Source organism: Somniosus microcephalus, chromosome 8 (genome assembly GCF_052327205.1).
Source record: "Somniosus microcephalus isolate GS21.2 chromosome 8, FLI_Smic_1.0, whole genome shotgun sequence".
NCBI lineage: Eukaryota > Metazoa > Chordata > Chondrichthyes > Squaliformes > Somniosidae > Somniosus > Somniosus microcephalus.
The window spans coordinates 94,396,542-94,417,733 of record NC_140994.1 but is presented as its reverse complement, the minus strand read 5'-3'; the positions used below and the strand labels follow the sequence as shown (position 1 = coordinate 94,417,733).

The 21,192-nt window shown below is 50.1% G+C and overlaps 1 pseudogene; it reads right to left on the bottom strand.

Annotated features, from left to right (window-relative positions):
• LOC147113703 (uncharacterized) overlaps nucleotides 1-14,380 on the bottom strand; it is a 96,894-nt pseudogene extending 82,514 nt beyond the window's left edge.
• Between the last annotated feature and the right edge of the window lie 6,812 nt (nucleotides 14,381-21,192).

Below are 21,192 nucleotides of genomic sequence, written 5' to 3'. Positions count from 1 at the left end.
CTCCTCGCATTAAGACACAAAGCCTTCAGGCTTGTTTCTTTAATGCTCTTAGACCTATTAGAATTATTATTTACTGTGGCCATGTTTGATTTAAACCGTTGATTTCTCTGACTGCCACTTTTGTTTTTCTCCTTCCTATCTTTTGCTTTTATCCTTGTTTCCCTTTCCTCTGTCTCCCTGCTCAGGTTCCCAAACCCCTGCCATTTTAGTTTAAACCCTCCCCCAGAGCACTAGCAAAGACCCCCAACGTCATTTTTGTCTCTGCTTGCATTGCTACTGCAACTTCCTTCTTCCACAGTGAGACATTTTGCTTGCATTAGCTTGTGGGTTTTTTCACCTTAAATGATTTCAAAGTGATGGCAGTGACTGCAGAATATTCTGCACTCTTAAGATACTTCTGGCATCACACTTATTTCTTAATAGGAGTCCTTCTGGGAATCCCACTCTGACAAGTGGAGAACATACATAGAATTTACAACACTGAAACAGGACATTCAGCCCAACCAACCCACATCAATGTTTACCCTCCATTCGAGCAGGAGCAGAGCAGGAGGAAGGAGCAAAGAGCTGCATCTGGGTGAAGACAAAATAAAAGGAGGTGTGTTTGCAGGAATCCTTACCATCCCAACACAGTTTATAGGCCAGGAAAACATACCTGTAGTTCTCTGAGGAGCAGTACATAAGGAGGCTTTGCTTCTCTAAGGAGGTTGTGACAGGGTTGTATTACTTCAAGCAACAAATCATGCAACCAATTGTCACAGCTAGCACAGGACTGCCTGTAGCAGTCAAGATGATTGCAGCCCTGAAGTTGGTTGTATCCAGCTATTTCGAGGCAGCCACTGATGATATCAGTAACCTCAGTCAGTCTGCAGTCCATGTTGCATGAACAAAAACAACAAATACTTGCATTTATATAGCACCTTTAACATTGTGAAACATCCCAAGGCGCTTCACAGGAGCGTTATCAAACAAAATTTCTCACTGAGCCACATAAGGAGATATTAGGGCAGATGAGGTCATAGAGCTAGGTTTTAAGGAGCATGTTAAAGGAGGAAAGAGTGCTAAAGAGGCAGAGAGGGAATTCTCAAGCTTAGGACCTAGGCAACTGAAGGCACAGCAGCCAATGGTGGACCGATTAAAATCGGGAATGCACAACAGGCCAGAATTGGAGGAGCGCAGATATCTCGGAGGCTTATAGGGCTGGAGGAGGTTATAGAGATAGGGACAGGTGAGGCCATGGAGGGATTTGAAAACAAGGGTGAGAATTTTAAAATCAAGGCGTTGCTTAATCAGGAGCCAATGTAGGTCAGCGAGCACAGGGGTGATGGGTGAACGGGACTAAGTACGAGTTAGGATACGGGCGGCAGAGTTTTGGATGAGCTTAAGTTTATGAAGAATGAAAGATGGGAGGCCAGCCAGGACAGCATTGAAATAGTTAAGTCTAGAGGTAACAAAGACATGGATAAGGGTTTCAGCAGCAAATGAGCTGAGGCAGGGCGGAGTCAGGCGATGTTACGGAAATGGAAACAGGCGGTTTTAGTGATGGCGCAGATATGTGGTTGGAAACTCATCTCGGGGTCAAATACGACACCAAGGTTGCGAACTGTCTGGTCCAGCCTCAGACAGTTGCCAGAAAGAAGGATAGAGTCGGTGGCTAAGGAACGGAGTTTGTGGCGGGGATCTAAAATAATAGCTTCAGTCATCCCAATATTTCGTTGGAGGAAATTTCTGCTCATCCAATACTGGATGTCAGACAAGCAGTCTGACAATTTAGATACTGTTAAGGGGTCAAGAGAGGTGGTGGTGAGGTAGGGCTGGGTGTCGTCACCGTACATGAGGTACCTGATGTGTTTTCAGATGATGTCGCCGAGGGGCAGTATGTAGATGAGAAATAGGAGGGGGCCAAGAATAGATTCCTGGGGGACACCAGAGGTAACAGTGCGGGAGCGGAAAGAGAAGACATTGCAGGTGATTCTCTGGCCATGACTGGATAGATAAGAATGAAAGCAGGCGAGTGTAGTCCCACCCACCTGGATGACGATGGAGAGGCGATGGAGGAAGGTGGTGTGGTCAACCATGTCAAAGGCTGCAGGCAAGTCGAGAAGGACGAGGAGAGATAGTTTACCACAGTCACATAGGATGTCATTTGTGACTTTGATAAGAGCCGTTTTGGTATTGTGGCAGGGGCGGAAACCTGATTGGAGGGATTCAAACATGGAGTTCTGGGAAAGATGGGCACGGATTTGGGAGGCGACAGTACGTTCAAGGATTTGGAAGAGGAAAGGGAGGTTGGAGATAGAGTGGTAGTTTGTAAGGACAGAGAGGTCAAGGGTTGATTTTTTGAGGAGGAGGTGATGATGGCAGATTTGAAGGGGAGGGGAACAGTATCTGAGGAGAGAGAACAGTTCACAATATGAGTTAACATTGGAGCCAGGAAGGGTAGTTGGGTGGTCAACAGTTTAGTGGGAATAGAATCGAGGGAGCAGGAGGTGGGTCTCATGGACAAGATGAGCTTGGAGAGGACATGAGGGGAGATAAGAGAAAAAGTAAAGAAAGATGCGTTTCAGGGCTAGGGCAGGGGGGAACCCGGTGGGCTAGGATAAGGGAGGGAAGCGGCAGAGGCACCTGAACAGATGGTCTCACTCTTAGTAACAAAGATGGCTATGAGCTCCTAGCACTTGTTGTTGGAGGTGAGGGTGGAGGAGGCAGGGGAGAGGGGTTTAAGAAGGCGGTTTATAGTAGAGAAAGGAATCCGGCAGTCATATTAAGCAGGTGACTGATGCCATGTTTGATAGAGCAGACACTTTCATCATTTTCCCCATGGACAACCAGAAGCAGAAAGATAGGGCTCTGGGGTTTGCACTGATTGCAGTATAATGCCACCTTGTGGGCTCTTTCATACGACCTCACTGTCTTCATGAATCTCAAGGACTTCCTCTCAATTAATGTGCAACTGGTGTATTATCACCAGCATCCCATCCTGCAGGCCTGTGCCTGCTTTAATGGCAGCTGCCTTGATGCATTTTTACTGCAGCAAACCTCATCCCTCCACCCTTTGTCCTACACAGCAAGTAAGGGGCTCGCTGCTTGTGGATATGGGCTATGAATTCAGTGTAAATAAAAATCAGGAGAGTTGTAAGACAAGCTGCTGATTCGCTATCACCCATTTTACACTTCACATAAAGTCAAAATCTATCCCACTATCTGTGCCGTGCAGGCTGAATTTTGATGTTTGTTCATGGAATGGTCAGAGTGACTGATGGTTCATCTTCTGGAGGGTTCTCCTCCTTAGTTTGTGTGACTGGAACACAGGTTATCTGATAGACATAGAACAAGGGACGAGGGGCAAGAATTAGCATGTAGTGGCAGGGTTAAGCAGTAGAGATGAGTGGCACATAATGCACAACCAAGTTGTCATGATCAATTTGTGTGTGACTGAGTGAGTTTAGTTATAAAGAGAAAAGAAGGGTATGATCCTCAAACACCCTGTTGTGCCAGGCCTCCAGCCTTGCCATCTGCATGCCTACTCTCTGCCCATGATGTCGATGACGTCCATCTCCATTATTGTCAGAGTTTGCAGATTGACAGGGTCTCTTTTTACACTACTTGTCACCCGTCTATTGTGTGCCATCTATTTCTGCAAGAAGATGAGAAGTGGATTAATATGTTCCCTGGACAAGGCTTTCAACATGCAAGAAGTATGCATAATGACGGGAAGAAGCAGCAAGTGTGGCCAAGGGGGAGGAGTGGTTGTAAAGTAGCAGATTTTGAGGGGGTGAGTGCAGTCAGAAAACAGGTGCAGTAAAATCTTCCCTGCTGACTTGAGGAGAGCCATAGGAAGTGGGGATGGGAAGATTGATAGTGCTGAGGCTATAATATGGTCATGCAGGGCTATGAAGGGTCATAATTGTGACTTTTACACAAATTCTGCATGTTGCTTTAGTAAAAAGATTTGTTTAAAACATTTTCCACAACCAAGTAAAAGTTCCACTTCTTGCAGACACTTTCCCCTCAAATTGAATCAATTCTGTTCCCAGTTTTCTGGAGAATAACTAATCATCCAATTCCAAATCACCAACCAAAAAGAACCTTGTCCAGAATATTCCCGTTGCCACGCTTGCTGGTTTGGGGGCGGGTCGGCAGTAAAAGTGGCAGAAATAGCGAGCGTGTCTGGAACCCGCCGTCTAGAGCATTTAACTCGGGTGGCTTTGAAGGGGCAACACAGAACCGATCCACAGAGGCGGGCGACCTCATTGAAATCATTAAATGCATGTTTACAGACCCTTAACAGAGATTATAAAACCAAATTCTGAGTTTTACTGCAAGGGCACAGGATTCACGAAGGTCAGGTGCCTCACCTGTGAAGGGCAGGTAGATGCTCAATGGCCATTGGCGAGTTCATTCATTGACAGCTAGGAAAAGCATATTTTGGTCTCCTTACCTAAGGAAGGATATACTTGCCACAGAGGGAGTGCAACAAAGGTTCACCAGACTGGTTCCTGGGATGGGGGGGTTGTCCTGTGAGGACAGATTGAGTAGACTAGGCCTATATTCTCTAAAGTTTAGAAGAATGAGAGGTGAGCTCATTCAAACTTACAAAATTCTTACAGGGCTTGACAGGGTAGATGCAGGAAGGATGTTTCACCTGGCTGGGGAGTCTAGAACCAGTGGTCGCAGTCTCAGATTAAGGGGTCAGCCATTTAGGACTGAGATGAGGAGAAATGTCTTCACTCAGAGGGTGGTGAATCTTTGGAATTCTCTACCCCAGAGGGCTGTGGAGGCTCAGTCGTTGAGTATATTCAAGACAGAGATCGATAGATTTTTGAATATTAAGGGAATCAAGGGATATGGGGATAGTTCAGGGAAGTAGAGATGAGGTAGAAGATCAGCCATGATCTTATTAAATGGCGGAGCAGGCTCAAAGGGCCAAATGGCCTACTCCTGCTCCTATTTCTTATGTTCTTATGTTCTTAAATACTGCAACATTACACCTCATTACTTGTCTCATAGAAAGGCTCTTGCTCACTCCATTTTACAACAGATTTGGTTGTCAGCAGTTTGCAGGTTATTTCTGAAACCTCGGAAGCCACTCTCACCACATTTACATAAGAACATAAGAACATAAGAAATAGGAGCAGGAGCAGGCCAATCGGCCCCTCGAGCCCGCTCCGCCATTCAATAAGATCATGGCTGATCTGATCCTAACCGCCAATCTACAATCCACTACTACTCACTATCACAACATTGAGGCATTGGCCCTCTCATCTCCACTTTACCTGCCATCTACTACATCAGCATGGATGCCGCTTGTACTGTCTCACCTTGGTCCTCAGAATAGGACCAAGATGAGCCCCACCACCAGCAGCAGCAGCCACATCAGCAGCAGCAGCAGTCACAACTGCAGCCTTCTCCTCTGTGGTAAACCACTGTATTGTATATTGCCACCTCTGGGTGGTGCTGTGTATGGAGGCATGCCTCAGCTGACTCCACCCACCACTGTGTGGGTTTCGTTCAGACTTGTTCAGTCACTCACGAAGAAGCATGGTCTCTTCTTAGCTAATAAAAGCCTTATTCATCTCTTCTTTCGACTCATCATCTCTTCTTCGACTCATCACCTTTTATGAAGTAATTGATAAGCGTATCAATTTTATTAGCTAAAAGTTAAATGGCGACACCTGAGGAGCAACAACAGCAACGGATACAGCAGACATTGCTGAGAGCCCTCAGACCACCACGCCTGGACCTCGACCCTCAAGATGTGGGTGCATCAGCCAAGTTTGAACACTGGCTGAGCTGCTTTGAATCCTTCCTCGCAATCTCACAGGTTACAGAGGAGGATCACAAACTGAAAATTTTGACCGCCCAGGTGAGCCATCAAGTATATATGCTAATCCGAGACTCTAATACGTACGTGGCGGCCCTCGAGCTACTAAAAGGGCAATATACGCGCCCAGTGAACACAATTTACGCCCGACACCTCTTGGGATCCCGCAGGCAGCAACCGGGAGAATCGGTAGGGGCATTTGCACGGGCGCTACTGGCACTCTGCAGAGACTGCGATTGTAAAGCGGTAACGGCTGTGGAGCACGCGCAGGGACTCGCCTGTGATGCCTTCGTCAGGGGCCTCCAGTCAGACCACACCCGGCAGAGACTGCTAGAAAGCAAGGAACCCGACCTGAAGACGGCCATTGCCCTTGCGCTCTCGTTAGAGGAGGCCCACCGAAACCTCGAGGCATACCCCCGTAACGGCGCCGAGACATGGCAATCGAAACCGTGGGACACGGGACCGCCGCCCCCGGCACCAACCGCTGCAGCGACCCAACCGAGACAGCAGCCTCCGGTAAGAACTGCTTCGATGCCCAGTAACCAGGCCCAAAAATGCTATTTCTGTGGCCAGTTAAAACATCCCAGAGCGCACTGCCCAGCTAAGACAGCTACCTGCTCGGGCTGCGGGAAGAAAGGCCATTACGCTAACGCCTGCAAGGGGAAGCCAGCCAGCAGCGCAGCGTGCGGGCCGTGGGAGCAGCCATCTTATCCGCCATTTTGTGTACCCCCGGCCGCATGGCATCCGCCGCCATCGTATCCAACGCACTCAACCGCCATTTCGTCACCGGAACCGACCACCGTCTCGGCGGATGACTATAGTGACTCACTAAGCCACATACTGGCCTCCGTGACGCTGGATCAAGGCCACCCTCACCATCTATCCAGCTCCATGATGGATATCGCGGTAAACGGCCGCGCCACCAGTTGCCTGATCGACAGCGGGAGCACAGAGAGTTTCGTCCACCCCAACACGGTACGTAGCCACTCCCTCACGATTCTGCCAACGCACCATCGCATTTCTATGGCGTCCAAGTCCGAGTCAATGGACATCAGCGGCTACTGTGTGGTGACCCTGTCAGTAGGGGGCACTGAATATCAAAAATTTAAACTGCTAGTCCTGCCCCGTCTTTGCGCTGCCGTCCTGCTAGGGTTGGATTTTCAGTGCCACCTTAAGAGTGTCACACTAGCATACGGTGGACCCCTCCCCCCACTCACAGTCTGCAACCAACAACTTTTAAATCGCCCGCTGCAAACCACCTGCAGCCTTTCCACATTAAAAGTCCCCCCCCCTCCCCTGTTCGCTAACCTCACCCGCGACTGTAAACCCATCGCTACCAAAAGCAGGCGGTACAGTGCCGGGGACAGAGCTTTTATCAGCTCTGAGGTGGAGCGGCTCTTGAAGGAGGGCATTATCGAAGGTAGCACTAGCCCCTGGCGAGCCCAGGTTGTAGTCGTTAAAACCACTGCAAAACGCCGCATGGTAATCGACTACAGCCAAACCATAAACCGGTACACCCAGCTGGACGCGTACCCCCTCCCTCGCATATCTGATATGGTCAATCAGATTGCGCAATACAAAGTATTCTCCACCATCGACCTTAAGTCAGCGTACCACCAGCTGCCCATCCGCCATGAGGACCGCCAGTATACTGCCTTCGTGGCAAACGGCCGCCTCTACCACTTCCTTAGGGTCCCCTTCGGCGTCACCAACGGGGTTTCGGTCTTCCAAAGGGAGATGGACCGAATGGTTGACCAGAACGCGCTGCGGGCAACCTTCCCCTATTTGGATAACGTCACCATCTGCGGCCACGACCAGCAGGACCACGACGTTAATCTAGCAAATTTCCTCCGTACGGCCCAACGGCTGAACCTAACGTACAATAAGGAAAAATGTATGTTTCACACCAAGCGCCTGGCCATCCTCGGCTGCGTGGTGGAGAACGGAGTCATCGGGCCCGACCCCGACAGAATGCGCCCCCTAATGGAGCTACCCCTTCCCCACTGCCAAAAAGCACTGAAGAGATGCCTGGGGTTTTTCTCCTACTACGCCCAGTGGGTGCCCCTCTATGCAGACAAAGCCAGGCCCCTCATCAAAGCCACCTCCTTCCCCCTGACACCAGAGGCGTGTGCAGCCTTCACTCTTATCAAGAACGATATCGCGAAGGCCGCAATGCACGCGGTGGATGAGTCCATCCCCTTCCAAGTGGAGAGCGATGCCTCCGACTTCGCCCTAGCCGCGACCCTTAACCAGGCGGGCAGACCCGTGGCCTTTTTCTCAAGGACCCTCCAGGGCCCCGAGACGAGACACTCCTCCGTCGAAAAGGAGGCCCAGGCTATTGTAGAAGCGGTGCGTCACTGGAGGCATTACCTGGCCGGGAAACGATTTACCCTGCTCACTGACCAGCGTTCAGTAGCTTTTATGTTTAATAATAAGCAGAGGGGTAAAATCAAGAACGACAAGATCTTGAGGTGGAGAATCGAACTCTCCACCTACAATTATGATATCTTGTATCGGCCAGGGAAACTCAATGAGCCCCCAGATGCCCTATCACGTGGTACATGCGCCAACGCGCAGAGTGATAGGCTGCAGTCCCTCCACAATGACCTCTGCCACCCGGGGGTCACCAGGTTTTTCCATTTTATCAAATCCCGTAACCTGCCCTACTCCATCGAGGAGGTCAGGACCATGACCAAGAGCTGCCAAATCTGCGCCGAGTGCAAACCGCACTTCTATAGGCCGGACAGAGCAAGCCTGATCAAGGCCACCCGCCCCTTCGAACGCCTGAGCGTCGATTTTAAAGGGCCCCTCCCCTCCGCTGACCGCAATGTGTACTTCCTCAACATAGTTGATGAGTACTCCCGTTTCCCCTTTGCCATCCCTTGCCCAGACATGACCAGTACCACGGTCATCAAGTGTCTGAATGACATCTTCGCTCTGTTCGGGTTCCCCAGCTATATACATAGCGACAGGGGCTCATCGTTCATGAGCGACGAACTTCGGCAGTACCTGCTAACAAGAGGTATCGCCACGAGCAGGACCACCAGTTACAACCCCCGGGGGAACGGCCAGGTGGAAAGGGAGAACGCGACGGTTTGGAAGGCAGTCCTCTTAGCACTAAAATCTAAGGGCCTTCCGACCTCCCGCTGGCAGGAGGTCCTCCCTGCAGCGCTTCACTCCATTCGGTCACTGCTTTGTACTGCCACTAATGCGACCCCTCATGAGAAAATGTTCGTTTTCCCCCGGAAGTCTACATCGGGAACCTCGCTACCGGCATGGTTGACTTCTCCTGGGCCCGTCCTACTGCGGAGGCACGTGAGGACGCATAAAACGGACCCCCTGGTCGAGCGGGTGCACCTCCTACACGCCAACCCCCAGTATGCCTGGGTGACATACCCAGACGGGCGGGAGGACACGGTCTCCATACGAGATCTCGCACCCTCGGGTACCCCTGAATTACCACCGTTATCCCCCTTACCACCGTTATCCCCCTTACCACTGTTATCCCCCACCACCCCTCCCAACCCAACCCCTGCAGACGGCATGCCAAAGCCCCAGGAATCTTCGCCAACCACCCAGACACCAGACCCGACGTCGGATGCTGCAACACCACCGCCGCCACCACGACGATCAGGACGTCAGACAAGGCCTCCTGATAGACTTAACTTGTAGTACCCTTCACCCCGCCGGACTTCACATTAAACAAGGGGTGAATGTGGTAAACCACTGTATTGTATATTGCCACCTCTGGGTGGCGCTGTGTATGGAGGCATGCCTCAGCTGACTCCACCCACCACTGTGTGGGTTTCGTTCAGACTTGTTCAGTCACTCACGAAGAAGCATGGTCTCTTCTTAGCTAATAAAAGCCTTATTCATCTCTTCTTTCGACTCATCATCTCTTCTTCGACTCATCACCTTTTATGAAGTAATTGATAAGCGTATCATCCTCAAAGACCTAATGCTCCACAGGAGAGAGGGGGGGCACCACAGGGCTGCAACGTGCCAAAGGCGATACCCCCAACACAAGGTATACAGGCAGAGGATGAGCTTCCTCAACATGACTGAACAGCAGTGCTTCAGGAGGCTCAGGCTATCGCAGACATTTGTAGCTTGCTGGAACAAGACCTGCTGCCCAGGGGCTCTTGTGGACACTCCTTACCACTGGCTGTCAAAGTCACCACCGCCCTCAACTTCTTCACTTCAGGCACCTTCCAAGGATCTGCAGCAGACATTTGCGGGATCTTGCAGTCGGCCACCCACAGATGCATCACCCAGGTGACTGATGCCATGTTTCACAAGTCAGCCAATTATATCAACTTTGCCACTGATGAGGCCAGTGTTACTGAATGGGTGCTTGGCTTTGTAGCTCTGGCTGACTTCCCACAGGTGCAGGGTGTCATCTACTGCCCACATGTGGCCATGAAGGCACCCCAGGAGTGTTTGTGAACCGCAATGTGCAGCTCGTCTGCAACCATAAAATGGTAATTATGCATATGTGCGCCAGATTCCCTGGCAGCTGTCATGACTCTTTCATGCTGCACCAGTCCACCCTCCCTCAGCTCTTCGCACCTCCAAATACACTTACCGGCTGGCTGCTTGGAGACAAGGGATATCCACTGAAGACGTGGCTCAAGACACCCTTGAAGATGCCAAGTACTGAGGCTGAGGAGCATTATAATGAGAGCCACATGTCTACCAGATGTGTCATAGAGCAAGCAATAGACATGCTGAAGATACGCTTCAGATGCCTTGACAGATCTGGAGGAGTACGCACCAGCCAGGGTCTCCAGAATCATCATCATTTTTTTAATTTTTATTCATGATGGGATGTGGGCATCGTTGGCTGGCTAGGCCTGCATTTAGTGCCCATCCCTAATTGCCCTTGAGAAGATGGTGGTGAGCCACCTTCTTGAACCGCTGCAGTCCATATGGTGTACGTACACCCACAATGCTGTTAGGAAGCGAGTTCCAGGATTTTGGCCCAGCGACAGTGAAGGAACGGCGATACAGGCCCAAGTCAGGGTGGTGTGTGGCTTGGAGGGGAACTTGTAGGTGGTGATGTTCCCATGCGTCTGCTGCCCTTGTCCTTCTAAGTGGTAGAGGTCGCCGGTTTGGAAGGTGCTGTTGAAGGAGCTTTGGCGAGTTGCTGCAGTGCATCTTGTAGATGGTACACACTGCAGCCACAGTGCGCCAGTGGTGCAGGGAGTGAATGTTGAAGGTGGTGGATGGAGTGCCAATCAAGCGGGCTGCTTTATCCTGAATGGTGTTGAGCTTCTTGAGTGTTGTTGGAGCTGCACTCATCCAGGCAAGTGGAGAGTATTCCATCACACTCCTGACTTGTGCCTTGTAGATGGTGGAAAGGCTTTGGGGAGTCAGGAGGTGAGACACTCGCCGCAGAATTCCCAGCCTGTGGCCTGCTCTTGTAGCCACAGTATTTATATGGCTGGTCCAGTTCAGTTTCTGATCAATGGTAACCCCCAGGATGTTGATAGTGGGGGATTCAGCGATGGTAATGGCATTGAATGTCAAGGGGAGATGGTTAGAGTCTCACTTGTTGGAGATGGTTATTGCCTGGCACTTGTGTGGTGCGAATGTTACTTGCCACTTGTCAGCCCAAGTCTGAATGTTGTCCAGGTCTTGCTGCATATGGACACGGACTGCGTCAGTATCTGACGAGTCTCGAATGGTGCTGAACAGTGTGCAATCATCAGCGAACATCCCCACTTCTGACCTTATGATGGCACAACATAGCGCAGCAGCGAGGATTGGAGCTGCAGGAGGAGCATGGCGCACAGCACACAGCCTCTTCAGAGGAGGAGGAGGAAGATGAGGAGGAGGAAAAACCTGAGGTGCAGATCGCACCAGTAGCGGCACACATTGCTGCCCGGGAGGCCTGGGATGGCCTCATCATGGCCAGATTTACTTAACTTGTTCCAATGCAGCCACACGCCTGCCACATGCCGTATTAAGCTCCCCCCACACCCCTCACCACCCTCCCACCCCGCCAACAACACCATAAAGCATCCCTACAATGATCAAGCAATCCCTCTGACCTAAAGCTCTAATGCTCAAGGTTAAGTAATGTGTCACCATTCACTCTAAGTGACAAAGCCACTTCCAAGGTTTGAGGCAAAAATGGACAAGACCTGAAAGTGGTGCAAAGATAACCATTTATGTGTGTCATCAAAATAACTGAAACATACCACTAACATTTTTTGATACACCCATGTGCATACCCTTGTGCATTTACTTTTGTGTCATTTTTCTTTTCCGAGTGCTTCTACGAGATACAACCCCTGTGATTTCAGCAGAGGTAGTTGCAGGTTTCTCACTTCCCTGCTGCGACTCGTCAGACACTTTTGGCGGTTGTCCTCTGGGTTTTGGAGCCTGTGATGGCCCCGACAAAGTCTGCTCCTCCTGCGACTTTGCAGGGGCAGACTCGGCCTTCGGGATCCGAGGAAGCATGTGGGGATTTGACTGAGGGGGAGGCAATGGGGGAGAAGTGGGAGCACTTTGAGAAGAGCCCCCATTTCCATGTCCCCTCTCACCATTATCCCTCTCATGGGCCACCTGCACTTCCCTGCTAGCAAGGAGCTGGCAAACACCTTGCTGCACAACAGTGGGGCAATGAAGGCCCAAGTCTACGTTTACAGCCCTCCTTGAGAGGAGGTCTATGAGCGCGTGCCACTGTTGTCCACTGCTAGCATGTGCTCATGTGAGTGGCGCATTTGCTGCTCCATGCAGGTGGCCATCCTTTCCATGGAAGAGCACATCGTCGCCGTTGCCTGCGACATGGTGGTGCTCACGTTGGAGATGAACTCCTGCATTCTCTGAACACTTGCAGACATCGCGGCTGCAAAAAATGCCAGAGCCTCATGCAATTGTGGCTGCCCCTCCAAGATCACCCTCTTTCTCGATGGCCCCTGAGGCTCAGTGTCTGCATGCAGCTGAGCTGAGCTTTGACCGTCTTGTGCCCTCCGGCAAGGAGTCTCCACTGTTGTCCCTGTCAACACTGCCTGCTTTTGCTCACTTGTGAATTGTGAGACACCATGTGACAACTCTACTCTATAGCGCAAAGGACCCACCAAGGTGTACGTATCTGCGCTGGTACTGGCCGCGCTTGGGGCTTCTGACGTTGCACCTTCAGAGGCTGGAGTTTCCTCTGAGGAACCCTCTTCCTCCTGCGGCTGGACTGTGGGTGGCGGGGGGTGGCAGTTGATGGATCTGTGGGAGAACAAAGAGATGAATTAGAAGTGTTATAATAAGAATGGGTAACATTACCATTATGCACATGATGGCACTTCACTGGTTGCTGACATCAGTCACCATATGAGTAACTGTTGTGTGTCATGTGATTTTATGATATGTGATTCTGTCACCAGGTTGTTGGGATGTCCCCCCTCTCTCTGACTCCCACTGCCAGCATCTCTCGAGCTCCTGAGATCTCCAGAGCCCCCTCCTGTGCTGCTGTTAGGCGTGCAAAGACTGGAGGGCCACCTTCGGTTCTCTCCCTCTCTCTCTGTTGTTATGGGCTCTTTTCTCCTGCAAGGAGGGAAAGAAGAGAAGTTTGAGTGAGAGTAATGGATGGGTTACATCTGTAGAGAGTGGCTGTGAGGGAGTGGGATACCAATGCCAAATGGCCTCCTTCTGTGGTGTTACTTCCTATAATTGCATTAGAATGAGGGTGAGTGTGAGGGCTGGCTAGTTAGATGGGGATGTAAGTATGTACATGGCGAGAGAGGGATGGGTGGACCTGGAAGGTATGTTGGTGTGAGTAATGATGTGCAGGAGCAAGCTTGGGAAGGCAGAGTGATCGGGATGTGGTGACAGGCACATCAGGATGAAGGTGAGTGTGGCATTGCACTCACCTTTCCTGACCTCATCAGATCATTGAATCTCTTCCTGCACTGGATCCAGGTTCTCCTCATGACCTCTGTGCTGCTGACCTCCTCAGCTATTTCAGCCAGGCCCTTTTCGTTTCTTGGGGAGGTCTCTTGCGCCCATCTGCTGGGAAGAGGACCTCCCTGTGTGCTCTTACTGCCACGATCAGAACATGCAGCGAGGCATCTGTAAAGCTGGGCGCAGCCCTCTGCCTTTGATTATTCATATTTTTCACTTAGCACAATAACTCCAACCTTTCCAATGCTCCTTCTACACTTGTGTGCAAGGCTACTTTAAAAATGGGCTCTGGAAATGAGTCATCAATGATGTCATCACACACGCATCGTATAATAGGGCCGGGAAACGCGCATGGCTGGTTTAATTGGGGCCATTACAGCTTTCTTCCATGGCGCTCGTTAGTTATGCAGGGCAGGCTTGGAGCAGTAATTCCACTCGTGATAGGTTTACCACTGCTGAGAGGGAGGGAAATATAGATCTGGGCAGCATCATTTTATTGCAACTGCTTCCCTGAGATAAGAGTCACCTCAGGCCTCTAAAGCTCCAGAATAGCACCCCAACTACTCAATTTTCAACATCATCTCACTCAGGTAGCACATCATAGGAGTAGAAGAATTGGGCCTCAAACAAGTAAGTTAACTGCACAAGCGTAGACATCGTGTTAAGAAGTATTTGTAGAAAGAATAATTTACATTTTTGGCACTTTTTGGTGAATGTACTTCTGTAAACATGGCTTAAGCATATACTTGACCTACTTGACCTCGTCCTCACCAATCTACCTGTCACTGATGCATCTGTCCATGACAGTATTTGCAGGAGTGACCACTGCACAGTCCTTGTGAAGATGAAATCCCGTCTTCACACTGAGGACACCCTTCGTCATGTTATGTGGCACTAGCACCATGCTAAATGGGATAGATTCAGAACAGATCTAGCAGCTCAAAACTGGGCAGCCATGAGTCACTGTGGGCCATCAGCAGCAGCTGAATTGTATTCCACAATCTGTAACCTCATGGCCTGGCATATCCCTCACTCTACCATTACCATTAAGCCAGGGGACTAGCCCTGGTTCAATCAGGAGTGTAGAAGAGCATGTCAGGAGCAGCAACAAGTGCAAAGGTGCCAACCTGGTGAAGCAACAACACAGGACTACATGCATGCTAAACTGTGGAAGCAGCATGCTATAGATAGCGCTAAGCGATCCTACAACCAACGGATCAGATCAAAGCTCTAATCCTGCCACATCAATTAAACAATTAACGGGAGGAGGAGGAACCATGAACATCCTCATCCTCAATGATGGTAGAGCCCAGCTCGCGAGTGCAAAAAACAAGACTGAAGCATTTGCAACAATCTTCAACCAGAAGTGCTGAGTAGATGATCCAGGTGACAACACTACTCTATTTCATGTGGAATCCACTGAGGTGTGCATCCCTGCACTGGTTCTGGGTGCGCTTATGTCTGGTGATGCAGCGCCCTCAGAGGCTGGATACTCCTCTGAGGAGTCATCTTCTTCTTCCTCCTGGACAATGGGAGAGGCTCTTGATGGACCTGTGGGAGAGTAAAGTGATGAGTTAGATATGCCAACACCAAGAGTGGCTCGGTAGCACCACTACTGACCGGGCTGGCCACGTCCTGAAGGGCATAGCTGCCAGTCTGGGCCTACAACAGGTGGTGAGAGAACCAACACGAGGGAAAAACCTATTTGGCCTCGCCCTCACCAATCTACCTGCCGCAGATACATCTGTCCATGGCAGTATTGGTAGCAGAGTCATTGTGGAGACAAAGTCCCGTCTTCACACTGAGGACACCCTCCATCATGTTGTGTGGCACTACCACCGTGCGAAATGGGATAGATTCAGAACAGATCTAGCAGCTCAAAACTTGGCATCCATAAGGCGCTGTGGGCCATCAGCAGCAGCAGAATTGTATTCCACCACAATATTTAACCTTATGGCCCGGCAGATCCCTTAGTCTACCATTACCATCAAGCCAGGGGACCAACCCTGGTTCAATAAGGAGTGTAGAAAAGCATGCCAGGAGCAGCAGCAGACGTACCTAAATATGAGGTGCCAACCTGGGGAAGCTGCAACACAGGACTACATGCATGCTAATAAGCGGAAGTACAATACTATGGACAGGGCTAAGCGATCCCATAATCAACAGGTCAGATCAAAGCTCTGCAGTCTTGCCACATCCAGTCGTGAATGATGGTGGACCATTAAACAACTAACGGGAGGAGGAGGCTCCATGAATATCCCCATCCTCAATGATGGCGGGGCCCAGCAAGTCAGTGCAAAAGACAATACTGAAGCATTTGCAACCATCTTCAGCCAGAAGTGCTAGGTGGATGATCCATATCGGCCTACTCCTGAGGTCTCCACCATCACAGAAGCCAGTCTTCAGCCAATTCGATTCACCCTACATGATTATCAAGAAATGGCTGAGCGTACTGGATACAGCAAAGGCTATGGGCCATGACATCAAGGTAGCATTTGACAGTGGCATCAAGGAGCTCTAATAAAATTGAAGTCAATGGGAATCAGGGAGAAAACTCTCCACTGGCTGGAGTCATATCTAGCACAAACGAACATGGTTGTGGTTGTTGGAGGTCAATCATCTCAGCCCCAGGACAACACTGCAGGAGTTCCTCAGGGCAGTGTCCAAGTCCCCACCATCTTCAGCTGCTTCATCAATGACCTTCCCTCCGTCATAAGGTCAGAAGTTTGGATGTTCACTGATGATTGCACAGCGTCAGTTCCATTCGTATCTCCTCAGATATGTAGGTGGTGGCGTGTGCGCCCAGTCAGCTTCGCCTCTGACTGTCCTCTGAGCGGTTCGAATCGCTCCCACACCCCTGGGTTCTAGACACCGGATTAGGTACAGGCGGCGATACAGAAAATCGAGTAGACAAGTGGTTTGGTATAAGAAAACCAAGATTTTTAAAAAAACAGAATACAACAATCTTATGAAAAATTACTTGTATGAAAATACAGGCATAAACAATAATTACACTTATATGGGAATGGGGAACACACGGCACATCGAGGGAAAACAACTACATTAACAATCCCCTTATCCTTATTCCACCCCCTATACCTAACTAGATTAAGCTATGAGGGGCCAGGAATTCATGCTCACCAATCCAAAACCTGTTGCTTTAACGGTTGTGAGTTTTGAGATCTGTTCTCCCTGTCCTTTGGGGTACCCCGTCGCCACATGGTCTCAGGGCCCGGCGCTGAAGTTGTTGATGCGAAGCACCCTCCTTTTCCTCAGCTACCGTTGTCGTCTCGTCGCGATGGGTTTTCTTCTTCTTCTCCCTCGGGTGGTCGTCGGCGGTCTTTACCGTCTGAATGATTTCACTATCCAAGCTTCGGGCGCCGGTTTATTCGTCACTGGCGCTGCCACCCGCGTTTAATGCCAGCTTTTTCGCAATGTTCAAATGCCAACTTATTTTCACTGTCCATACATGCGTTACCACTTTCTTCACCAAACGCCAGCTTATAACTAGGCGTTTGGTTTTTACCAATGCGTCTTTCGCTGCCCTTCTCTGCTTTTATCAGTTACCTTCTTCTTTGTCTCGTCTCGTCTCATCTGCCCGTTTGTGGCCTGTGTGTCCTGTGTGGTATTGAACTCGGGTCTCGTTCTCCTCCCGCGTTTTGCCCCAGTGTAATGGGCGTTCTTGGTTGTTGAGCGGTGCGGGGAGCGAGAAGAGAGCCCGCCACGAGGCCAGGGCACGAGTACGAGCGGCAGCAGGCCAAAGGCCAAAACGGTGAGAGTAGGAGCAAGAGTCAAGAGTCAAGAGAGCGATTGTCACTCGTGGACCTACTATTATACCCGTTCTTCAACTCCTTATCTGCGCGCCAAATCAGGTCTGTCCATTGTTTAACTTTTGGTGGGCTTGTTTAAATGATTACAACCATTTAATTTAACGACTTTTGGAGTGGTTGTCTCCGGGTCTAATGGCCCTGATGTCCTGGTTGTTTGTCGTGGATAAGACCTAATTGTCCCCATCCTGACTTGATGGCTACTGTGAGCTGTTACCCATTTAACATGCAGAAACCTAATAGCCACGATTATAGGTCCATTCTAGCTTGATTGGATTCAAGTCGAATGAATGCATATTCTGTGTTTACTTTGTCTGGCTGGCTCCAGAGAGTCCTGTTCCACAGATTCCTGCATTTTAAGTTTCGTCTCTGGGCCTGCCTGTTTTTCAGAGCCCTGTTTAAAAATCCTGTTGGTTTTGATCACGAGGCTACAGAAGCCATTTTGGGTACCCTGTTTTCAATAACTTGTCCAAAACAGGGTCCCTTGAACCATAATTTGGGGAGTGTGGGAATTTTGAGAACCCTGCAGCTTACACTCCCCCCTGTTGATACTAAGCTTGCTTTAAGTATCATCCTGATGAGGTGAGCAAAATTTTTGACCCTCCATAGTCAACCTTCCTATCTAATATACCCACGACACATGCACTTCCCATTCCACGAAAATGTGGTGTACACAAGTATACATAGAATAATTACAGTCTTTTACACACATCCAAGCATGGAGGGGGCCGACACCCCTGCACCACTTGGTACACATACATCTTTATTAACAACAAGTTTGAGAATCTTTATTAAAAACAACAAACACAAAAAAAACAATCTTTAATCAGAAATACAAAAACTTAAACAGGTGTTTCTTCCTCCACCCTCACATAATGTTCCTTCCAGGTCCTCTGGTTTCAGAATTCTAGTATTTGACCTCTTCCCTTGCACTGAGTGCAGACTAGGTACAATACTATCCCCAACTGGCACACCACGAGGATGTGGGAAGCCAGTCTGATCCACGAAGGGACCTCTATATTATTGAAAATGTCCCACCAGGGTGGAATCACAATGTCCAATATCTTAGCCCTATCTCTACTGTTTTCTGCTCCAGAGTGTAAAAATGTTTCTGTGAAACTATAACGGCTTTGAGTATCTTGGTAAGGTGTTCTGGGAGAGGGAGAATTTCGTAGCCGAAATGCGCTATGTACTTTTGCAAATTGTTGAAATTCTCCTTTACACTGAGGTGAACAGTGGAGGGTTCAGTAATGGGGACAATTCGTTCCTGGGCCACTTGAACATCGGCCTCGGGTTTAAAGCAGAAACTGCTGTCACTTACACACCAGCTATGCTGTCCATGCTGGTAGTGGGGCATGCCTGTGGTGACACAATATGTCCCATCTCCTATATATGCTACCTGTGGGGGAACATGGCCTTGTGCCATTGCCTCCATGGTACAATTTATAGGTTTCACGCCAGCAGCTCTGAACCCGCACTGCAGTTTTGAATAGGTATTCAAGTGCTGGGGACACAGGATTATGTGTGCTCCCCGGCTCCGGCACCCCGAGAGGTCAATACCTGTCATAGCGTGCGCCCACTTTATGACGTAAGGTGGGACCGCTGTGAAACTAATGTGTGCACCCCCTTGAATGACTCCAATGTTCTCAACCCTGTATACCGGTGCGGGTCGGGCTGTCCTACCCATGACCGGCATCCTAACTACTACACCCATGATTGTGTGGTTGGACTGTCCACAATCCACGGGGACTGGGTAGGCTTCGGAAGCTAGCCGGAGTTGGCACGGGCTTAATGCATTCTCAAACGGATGGAGGGCTGCGAGGTGTTTGATGCTGATCCAGGAGGGGACTAAACCCTGTTTTAAATCCTCCAGATTACTGCGGCCCCCACCCAGCAACCACGCCCCATACAGCACGCACACCTCGTTCTGCGCAGCCTGGTCAGAAGCATTTCTGTCCTCCCTTATGAGGGCATTTACCATCTTTGCGTGTTTCTCCAGCTCCGCTATAATCTCCTTTAAATGGACCGTCATGGCCTGGTCCTCATGTAACTCCGAGCGCACTGCTTTTTTATCATCCATTAATATCTTCCTTAACTGTGTTTTTAAACCATTTATCTGGGTCTGCAGCTCTATGTCATCCAGACTGTTGATGACAGAGGATCCAGTGTTAAACGCAGTAAAAACATCATTCCATAATCCCCTTCTTTGTCTCCCTGCATTACCCAAAAACTTGCGGTGTGTGGTGTACAGTTCGGTTTTGTCAATATTGGCGAAATCGAACTCATAAAACTTCTTGAACATGTCCTTTAATGGGGCTTGGTATTGCTGCTCTGTTTCTTTGGGACACCACTCCGGTAAATGTACCTCGGTGAGATTTAAAATCACGGAGGCAACGCGTAGTGTACCCCCTGGTACAGCATCTGATCAGTAGATACTAGTACCAGTCCATTCCCTGGTCCCTTGATGTTGGTGGGGTACCCTTCCCTGGGTAACCTCGCCGCCTGCGCCGTGGGCAGGGGCTTTCAGGGGCGTGTAACAAGCTCAGTGGCATTGACTGGGATTGGGGAGTATGGCACCGCGCACACCTTCCGGCTGGTATCCCACTTTATCCCCTCCCCGGTGTCTCACCACTGTCGATGGAAAACAATGGATATGCCTGAGGGGCAGACCCTCTCTGACCCCCACATACAGATGTAAATCCCTTGATCCGGTTCCCACCACTTGTCCCAACACACACTTAATCCCCCATGAGTCCCTGTAATCGTCCGGTGGGTATTGTTCCCCAACTGTTCCCACTCGACTGCTCAGCTTTCTGAGCCACCACCACCTATCCAGAGGAATGTGTCCCTTGCACGTTAAACATACATGCTTCCCTGCGGTGACGCTGACCCTCGTGGTAACGACCCGTACCCTGGGGCACAGGAGGGAGGCCTCCCCGTACGTGAACCCGGTCTTGCTGGAGTACTGAGATGAACTGGACCCCAGCCACCCTGGCCACCTTCCCTCGTGGAGGTAGACGGCGGTCTCCTCTGCATCCCGTTCGCCGCTTCCGTCGGTTGCTATCGGCGCTCTATCTCCGGAGCACCCATAGATGTGGTAGTCTTCCACGTCGCCCCTCTTCCCCAGGCTCAGTCCCATCAGGACGAGTAGGATTACGATCCCCTTCATCCTGAAAGTCTTTCTGCAACAGATACAAAAACATGCAGCCAGGTCCCCAAGAGATTCTCTGGCTTGGGTGAAGCATAGTCAAGCCTTGCGGCCTTGACTCAAATACACACACTCTTAGCAGATTACTACTGAATTAAAACTACCCATCACCTTACTTAACTTAAGCTAAAACACCTGAACTTAAGCTAAATACCTAACCTTAAATTATAAACTTACATTACCTAAACTATATACATCCGCCGCCCGTCTCCGGGCGGCCAGGCTAATTCCTGGTTGGACTGCGGCACACCGCTTCCTCCGGCGTGGCTGCACCGTCCTGCACTGTTGGTCTCTCGCTGCCCGTGGCTGCTGGCTGGGGACCTCTGTCCTCGGACCTCCCCCTAACTCGAGGGGTGGCCCTTGGTAACTGGGGAGCTGGTGACTGTGGCTTTCTCAGCTGGGGCATCCATGGGGACCTTCTAGGGGCTTTGGCG